At 33.6% G+C, this 10,210-nt stretch overlaps 1 pseudogene; it reads left to right on the plus strand.

The window, feature by feature from the left end:
* The window catches only part of LOC106869766 (S-crystallin 1-like), a 28,697-nt pseudogene that overhangs the window by 3,129 nt on the left and 15,358 nt on the right, over positions 1–10,210 (plus strand).

A 10,210-nucleotide genomic window follows, 5' to 3' on the forward strand; every position in this document is an offset into this window, starting at 1 on the left:
ATTCTCCCGAGATCGACGTTGCCTTTCATCCCTTCGGTGTCGATAAATGAAGTACTAATGAAACACTGGGATCGATGAAGTCGACTAGTCCCCTCCCGCCAAATTTCAGAAGTTGTGTCTATAGGGGAAAGGATTATTATTATTATTATTATTATTATTATTATTATTATTATTATTATTATTAGTATTATTATTATTATGATTATTAAGGCGGCAAGCTAGGCAGAATCGTTAGCACACTCAACGAAATGCTTAACTCTCTTTCGCCCGTCCCTATGATCCGAGTTCAAATTCTACTGAGTTAGACTTTGCATTTCAACCTTTTGGTTTCTATGAAATAAATACCAGTTGAGCATCGGGGTCGATATAATCGATTTACTCCCTTCCCCGAAGTTACTGGCTTTGTGCCAACCTTTGAAAATCTTTATTATTATTATCATCATCACCATCATTACATACAGACTTAATTCTACGTTCGGCAACGTAATTTCCATCACTTTAAATATTCCATTTAATCGTCCTACAATTTTATCATATCCGAACCTACTCATTTAATATATATCGATTTCACATACTTGTTTCGTTTTAACTAAATATAAATCAAACCAAATAAATAATTGAGTCGATAATCTCTATTTTATGTTATCCGTTCCATTTTCTATTTAGCTAATTTCATTTTACTTTGAATATTTCACATTAAATATATCTTCTATGTTTCTTTTTAGCCACTGAAAATATAACATGTGATTGGCATCTAATTTTCCAGATTACCATACACATTTGCACTAAAACATTGTGCTAACTTATTTCATAGCACCTAATCTGTTATATTATATTATACTCAATCTGAAACCACGTCATGTTTTCTGCATATTTACACATCATCATTCTCCCATTTCAAAATGTATTTGTGCTTTTGCAGAGATGCCATGCCACATGGTACCAATGCTGGAAATCGACAACAGGCATCAAATTCCTCAGAGCATGGCTATTGCAATGTACCTTGCCAGAGAATTCGGTAAGACCACTTTATTCAAAATATCTCATATCAGCGTATCTATATATAATACACACATACATATGTGCATATATATATATATATATATATATATATATATATATATATATATATATACATACATGAGTTTATGTGTGTGTGTGCTTCTATGCGTATGCGTACAATAGGGCTTTAAATGATTGATTGACTGAGTAAGTATAATAATCCATATCTCGCAAATGTAATAAAAATATTTCACCACGTTAAGCTTCAGCACAATGCTCAATGAAGATTAACAAACTAGAGATAGTAATAATATAACAGATTAGCCCGAGTGATAATGCACGGGATAATGAAAAGAAAAATGTCGTTATTTTACTTATTCTCTTGCTACAACGCAATCTACTTAGCAATGTTTATGAGAAGTTTTCTGAATTTTACAATAATTAACACAATATTTCCAATTATATTTTTATTCGTCATTTACAATCCCGCAGGAAATGTATCCTGAATTGTCAGTTCAAAGATTTATTTATGCAGTTCATTTTATCGAGAAACCTATTAAAGTTATATTTCTAGAATTACAATTCTTATCAAGTGTATAATGAAAAATAATCATTAAGCTGAAAGATTATAACGCTTAATTACTAATATTATTGATTAGAAAATGTGCTTACGGGTTGCCTACGTCATAGTTGTTGCCGTCTCAAAATTATCCATGGTCATTTAAGATGGTTCTTGGTTGAATTATATGATCTTAGCATTTCTTATGCTCTGGTTGTCCTTTGGGCTACAAAAGTTGTAGTTTATCATGAACTCGCAATATATGGAAGGACAGGTGATGAAAACATACAGATCGCCAACATACCACTCTACGTGAAACAGGCCAGACTTGTAGCGATGTTGGAGGAGCACGAAGAGGATATAGCACTCAAATCCAAACTGAAGCAAAGTAAAACAGATAAGTCTCTGAAGTTTTAGTGTTGGTTACACGCGAGGATCTGTTGGTATCCTAATCCATCTTCCTTTCAATGAGTGCGAAGAAATGCGAGAAGTAATAAAGAAGAACCTTAACATATTTCATATGTGACAAAACAGTTTACCTCAAGAATTTCTACTCAATAGGAAAGAAAACTGCAGAGCGTCACTAAACATTACTGCTTCCAACGCCTAATGTTCAAAGGGATCGGCTGTTACAGTATCGCTGTTTTCCTCCATGCACTTGGTTTCGAATGTGTTTTCGGAGGCTGGATTGCTACAATATAAAGTAATATCTATTCAGAAGTCAAAATACCTGACCACCACTCGAACCGTTCAAAAAAAGTACGTTCGCACCGAGAATACTCCTGTTTTTTTTTTTTCTGGATGTATTACTACAGGGGATGGGGACTTTAAAGGGTATCCCGCTCTAACTGATGCACAAGAAAGCCAGGCTTGCTTACGTGCAGATGTCATTGTTATGATGTCGGACACTTCGGAGAATAATCAACTGGTGTGAGAATACTTCAGGAATAATCAACTTGCGTGAGAGTACACACTAACCGGAATAATTCTGTGGGTTTGCAACTCATCCCCTGATAAAGTAAATTCATCTGCCAGTGGTAATATTTGTCGTTGGATAGAGGGGACACACGACTATCGTAAACGAAGTAGTAAGATGAACTCATATGAGAGTTTTGGATGACGAGAATGTTCTTCTCTGACCAAACTCAAAGCAAATTCTTCAAGAGGAAGGTGACCGCAGAGAGAAAGGTTGCTACCATCTTTAGTAGGTGAAAGTTGTGGAGACAGTGAAGATAAATGAACCCACTCTTAGTATGCTTTTCTGAGAAAGAGGAAAGAAACAGGCACAACGCACATTTGATGCCGTGGATGTAACGAAGTAGTCTGGGCGTTTATTAGGATATTCCTCCGAATGACACTAAACAGCCTTTCTCTTTAATGGAGGAAATTTTGTTGAAATTCTCCTTATCCCTTTCGTTCATTTCTGTTATTGTAATTTTTGTTTTCCTCAAAGAAATTGGTACTAACATCAACAGCAGTACTACTGCTACTGCTGCTGATACTACTACTACTACTACTACTACTACTACTACTACTACTACTACTACTACTACTACTACTACTGTAACCGTCACTGACTTGTCACTGAGAACAAGATTTATTGAGCCACTTGTAACTGAACTGAGAGAAGCAGCATATTGTTAAAAGCGGAATTTTCTGCATTCTAGGTTTTGACGATACTATCAGGCGATTCAATGACTCCAGGACTTGACAGATAATTAGTTTTTCAGCCCTGGACGAATAATAAAATCAGAAAACATCAAAGTTGTAATTCAGAATCCTATGCATTCCATCCTTCCTGATAGGGACTTTCCTGGTTAACATGGGTTTCTCTAATATGACGATGATAATGGTAGCTTCAGGAATAGCAGACAAAATGCGTTGCCTTATTTAGATCCTCCTTTTTACGTACTATGTTCAAATTCTACCTGCATAAAATTTTCCCTTCATCCTTTAGGAATCGAGAAATCAAAATATTAACCAAATACCGGAGTCGTTTGCATCAACTTTTTCTTCTCTGCACAACCCTAAAAATATCGATGAATTTGTGCAATTTATTATAATTATTATAAATTATATATCAATATCAATATATTTATATATATATATAATAATAATATTAGGAATAAAAATCTAAAATTACAGGTAAAAACTCAATTAAAATCAATTAAAATCAATTTATTAAAAATTAGAATTAAATTCACTTATTAATTTTTCTATATGTGACAGTGAATTTTCATCGATGAGTTCATGAACCTTGGTTCTTTTCCCTAAAATTATATATATATGTATATATATATATAATGCAACTAATATGTGAGTATATATATCTATATATATATATATATATCTATATATATATCTATATATATAGGCGGTGACAAACTAATTAATCATTGACTGTGCATAACAATTTACAAATTGTTAAAATAATATAAGTTTAGGAAATTACATAATTACATGGGTTGCATGTAATTAATATAAAAGACAACATTAGTTTTAACTGTCGGTTTATTTAATCCCATGTCACCTTCGATCATGATTGTGCAGATATTCGATCAAAAATGTTTGCCCACCCACATCCTGCATTCAGACTTAAGATAAACTGACATATATGATAACATACCAACATCGACTATATTATATGTGTTGTTCTTTTCATAGGATTTGTTGGCTGTTTTTAAAACAAATATAGCAGTCATGTGTAAAGGTTCCTCAATGGATAATGATTCCAAAGCATTCATGAACACGAGCACAATAAAAACATTTCTTTAAATTGTTGATAATTTTGCCACGGTATGATATTTCAATTGCATGAGTGTTTATTTCGATTCTTTGTTTACTTGTATTATTCGTTTTACAGGATTCCATGGCAAGAATAACATGGACATGGCCAGAGTTGACTACATTTCAGACTGTTTCTACGATATCATGGATGACTACATGAGAATGTACCAGGACAACAATGGAAGAATGATGGTTTGTATAATAAACGATATAATAATGAAATAAAACGAGAGAGTGTATGAAAGCATTGATTGAATTAATTCTATAAAATTTGATAAAAATATTCAAAATTCTGGCTAATTCTCTTTGAAGCGAATTTAATATGGTGTTTTGATGTTGTTTCAAGTAATGTGATGAGAGCAATAATTAAATAGTTATTGTAACACAATTGACTAAACATGAATTAGTGAGGCATATTGCTGTTGCCGATATAATATTATTTAAAAATGTAATAACTATAGTTATAATAACTGTGTTATTACTAAGCTTAACCCCATATCATTCGTTTTACTAATTAAAAAATAATTTATTTTGGGATTTTTACGGAAATTGTGAATTATTTCAATTATATTCTTTGTGAATTTTTAAGTCTGATTTATTTTAACTGTTAGGTCACTAGAACGTAAACAAATCAATACTAATTTTTTAGCTGGGAGGATGAACACAAGAACAAACACATTCAGATATATGCATAGACATAAACACACACACACACATACGCACACACAATACATATGCACATAGGTACATGTGTATGTGAGAGAGAGACGGGTTTTTACACTGTTTCTTATTTCTTTATTGCTCACAAGGGGCTAAACATAGAGGGGACAAGCAAAGACAGACAAAGGGATTAAGCCGATTACATCGACCCAGTGTGTAACTGGTACTCAATTTATCAATCCTGAAAGGATGAAAGGCAAAGTTGACCTCGGCGGGATTTGAACTCAGAACGTAACGGCAGACGAAATATCACTAAACATTTCGCCCGGCGTGCTAACGTTTCTGCCAGCTCGCCGCCTTCATACACTGTTTCCATCAATCAAATTTGGCCGGGAATTATAGTGAAAAGCAATTGCTCAAGGTGCTACGCAATAGAACTGTACTCGAAAACACGAGGTTCCAGCTAAGCTACTTATCCCAAACAGTAATGCCTACCTATGTTTTCAAACAACTAATACATAAATATATGGGGACACACATACACACACATACACACACAAACACACACACACACATATACATATATATATATATATATATATATAGTTCTCGCTACATCTTCTTTTCCACTACCTCCGATAAATCATAAGTTTTTAAGTTCGCAACTGGTTGTGATGGTTTATTGGTTTGCATGTATGTAAGGCATTTTTTAGAAATTATTTCGTGCTTACTAGTATCAAACTTATATACTCATAACATTATTGTTTCTTTATTTTCAGTTTCAACGATCAAACAGTATGAACATCTCTGTAAGTATACTGGACTGGTTTAACTTCGTTACTTCTCTCTTCCTTGTTTCTTTGTATTTTTCCTTTTACATACGCCTACTTCTCGTGCCTTTTTATATGTGTACGGGCTTGTTTGCACGTATGTATGTGTCTATGCATCTGTTTGAATGTGTGAATCTGCCTGTATTTTCATGCGTGACTCTGTGTACGTTCCTGTGTTTGCATGTGTATATGTATTTAGGAACCTGTTTTTAACATATCCGTATGTGTGTGTGTAAGTACATATGTATACATCTGTGTCTGCATGCGAAAATGTGCGTGAATCTCTGCTTGCATGCGCGTATGTTTATACGCAAATGTACATGTGTATGAACATGCGTTTGTATGTGAGTGTTAATGATTTTGTTAAGTTGAACAAAATCATATCGCCCACTGCTAAGCAATTAATTTTCTCCGGCTATCCATTAAAAAGACGAATATTTAATTACAAGGCGGGAAGCCTCTTCTTTGTCAGTTGAACTGCTAGAAATAACACCCCAAATCATCTTCAAATCAATCTCCAATGTTTAAATTAGGGATGCCACATTCGATAACATTGTCCTAGATTAATCTATACGATACTCTTGTCCGAATGAAAGTACGTAACTTATGGAAATTTATTCCACAAATGAGTAAATGAATTCTATGTGGAATTACAGCTCACTTTCAGAAGAGCTAAAAGGCTGTATACAACTAATGTTTCATCGACAGGCACAGAGAAGGAGAGTTATAAATTCGTCGAATACAATGCACCAATCTACAGTATATTCCGTGATAGGGCCACTGCAGCTAAATGGAGCTTCCGGTGACGTCACATTGGTAAAACATGTGAAGTTATGTTGCTTTCTATGGTAACATATATACATTTAGATATACATTGATACTTTTGATTCTAAACTCAGATAATACAACAGTGACAGTTTTGACTTTAAGAGTAGATACAAGAGAAATTCTAAATTAAATTTATCAAATCCAACATGGTTGTGTTACATGGTTTGTCGGAGCGGGAAGAATCAAAGATAACGTCAACTTAAGCTGTATTTGAACTAAACAAGATAGCAAATTAGCAGCCGTAAATGATGGCAGGTACTCATTTAATCTGGCAGTCTTTTAATCTACTCTCTTCTATAGATTAAATCATACAGGGATTCATTAATATACTATAACCTGAACTAGAAAGCGTTAGTGAGCTAAATTTAAGCTCTTAATACAGCCGAGCCAGAGTCCAGTTTCGACTTCCTCTAAAAGTCACTTCAGAAAACCTCGGTCGCAATATCAAGGTCCCTTTCTCTAATACTATATGTTTGATGAGGGACCGTAGAGACCCATCAAATGCTCGGTGGTATTTTCATTCATATAACTTTTCATTTAAAATTTAATCTCAAAGGACAATCTTCAGCATTCTTCGCTTGTAAATTGGAAGCATTACATTCCGCATCATATTGCAGTATAACTGATTTATGCGGAGTTGCATTACACTAAAATTTTCGGATTGAACTTGTAACTCCTTGGTTCATTAAAACATAAAATTATTAGAACGAAGTTAGAAATACATTTTAATACCTAGAAATTAAACGAGGCGCTGAGCTTCAAGATTCGTTAGGAGCATTTGGAAAAATGGTCTGTGGCATTACTTCCGGCTTCTTATTTTCCAAGGAGGAGTGTTGCCGACGTTAGTTTTGCCTCTTGTGTAAATACAGTCGAGTAAAAGTTAAATACTAGCGTCGGTCGCATTGACTTACACACTCTTTCTAAGACTGCTGATCTTGTACTCAAAAGAATTTCAATACTTAACTTAGAATTCAAAGAAGATTCAACACAGGATTGTTATGTGATAAGTTGTTGATTCATGTGATGTCAGAATGCATATTATTGGGTACCAGTGATTGAGATCCTCATAATATAATTAACTGCTGACCATAGATATTATTGAACAAACTGGGAAAATATATTTTTTTAAAATTCAGCATCCATCTGCAGCATGTCATTCTTGGTAAGTAGGATGTCACGTATGTAACTCAGTCTATCGAAAAACTTCAATTAACTGAGATTGCTTTCATTTATCAAAATGAAATATAAGTACCATGAAATATATCCACTATATTTAATAGCTCAATTATTAACTCATCTTTAAACCCCAATAAATTATAACAATGAAATTGATATTGGTGGGGTAAATATGTATCCGTGTATGTATGCATGTATATATGTATGCATGTATGTATGCATGTATGTATGTATGTATGCATGTATGTATGTATGCATGTATGTATGTATGCATGTACGTATATGACAATATGGCTAAAACGATATTTCGGAGCAACGTACTTAGAATAGTATAAAACTAGAAATTTTACAAGTAATTTCAAATTTAATTAATTTATTCATGCTATGCGGAGGCAACAAACTACATGTAGAGGTGCTAAAAAAAAAACAGTTTAGAAGCTAAATCTAATTAAATGTAGCAACCTAAATCTTTGGAATATAAAGTCGGTGCAAAAGGGAATGGTCTTGTTTATAAAACCAATTGGTTAAAGTAACAGATATGTTTCGCTCATATTGAAACCTCCTCAGTAGGAAATATTCCACTCAGCTGACTTAGAGTTATAAACAATCAGTTTATATGTATTGGGAAGGAATATAACACAGTAGAGTAGGATTTCGTATACGTAATACATTGCATTGAAAACTTTGATTAACAAGGATTACCAAAGTCACTAGTACAAGAATGTTCCTTGTATGCGTTTTAAAATAAACTAAAAATAAAAATAGCAACAGGAATCAAACCACCTTTATTTTCCAAATAATTTGGTTAACCGAATCATATTCCATTCATATCCTTTGACTGCTGCAATATTTTTTATTCTAGACACTCATAGAAGGTGATTTTTTTTTTTTTTACTGAGAGTGCGGATGATTTAAGTTTATAGGAAATATTAAAATCAATAACTCGTGTGCATTTGGTTGAAAAATCGTATACAGAGATAATTCTCTCAAACATATTGTTGATCATCGGTGCGGTGTGGCGACATAAATTGTACTTACCTCATGTACCCAATGACTCTCTGAAGGTCATGTCGATATGACATTGAAGAATCATCTGGCGGTTCGTCAGTTCGTGACTGGTTGCTGGCACCACGCTTTGTTCAAGGCCTTCACTGGAACTCTTTCAACAGCCCAAAAATATGTAAGCAGGAGTCTAACAGTGGTATCGTTCTGTGATGTGAGCAGCTGCTATGTTGTACGCGTTGACATGTGTTTCATAGAATAAACAAAATAAATGTGCGAAGGAAAAACGGGAAGAAAGAAAAAAGGAAAGGAAGTAAGGAAAAAGGAATGAAAGAGCTGAATGGTTTAACGTTTTGAATTATTCTGCTTTTAATTTAACTTTTGGTGTTATTCTACTTTTTAATTTAACTTCGTTTTATTAGTCTGAGAGGCGTATGCGATTCCAAGAAACCTGCAGAAGAATTCTTCCCTTCATGGAAAGAACACTGGAAATGCGTAACGGTGGCAACCAATTCTTCATGGGTGATCATGTAAGTAAATTTTCATTTATTTTCTTCGATATTATTGTTGCTTCTGAGAGTCGCGAACAGGTAAGACATTGGAGTATGTATTACTATTATCAACGGACTAGATCAAGTTATAATATTGTTATTTCAAAAAAATCAAAATTCAATCAGCTAGGATTATCTGAGCATTTAATAGGAAAAAGATGCAAAAAACCCCAAACCAAAAAACATCGCTTCCCTGTATGCGTGATTAAATCCTAAAATTATAAGCCAAGACTAATAACGTTCAATAAGATCAGCTCATCGAGTCAGTTTTTCAATATAGAAAAAAGCAGATTAAAGAGAATTGAGAGAATAAATTGAAACCGACAAAGATGTTTCATTCTTAGTTAACCTATGTTTTTATATGCGTATATGTATACGCATATATATATGTAGGTGTATGTTTATATACATACATATATTTATATGCATAAGCATGCACATATGTATATGTATGAAAACAGGAACACACACACGCATATATATATATATATATATAATACAAAGAATATATATACATGTATACACACATATATGTACATACTTACATCTACATGTGTATATATATGCATATCAGGGTACAGGACGTTAGAACAATGAACTACAGACAACGGAACGAACACATAGGAAAACGGAAAGCCACTTGGAATATTCCTTCATCAGCTGCTTCTATTCTAACCTGACGTTTCGAAGATAAGGCAGAACGTACTCTAGAATAGTCTCTTCCTGAGTAGTGGATCAACCCACTACACAGAGGATTCCAAGGTGGCAAACACGAACCAAGACAGGAAAAATTGGACAGTGAAAACAACATTCAA

The sequence above is a fragment of the Octopus bimaculoides genome, chromosome 5 (genome assembly GCF_001194135.2).
Source record: "Octopus bimaculoides isolate UCB-OBI-ISO-001 chromosome 5, ASM119413v2, whole genome shotgun sequence".
In the NCBI taxonomy this organism is placed as follows: Eukaryota; Metazoa; Mollusca; class Cephalopoda; order Octopoda; family Octopodidae; genus Octopus; species Octopus bimaculoides.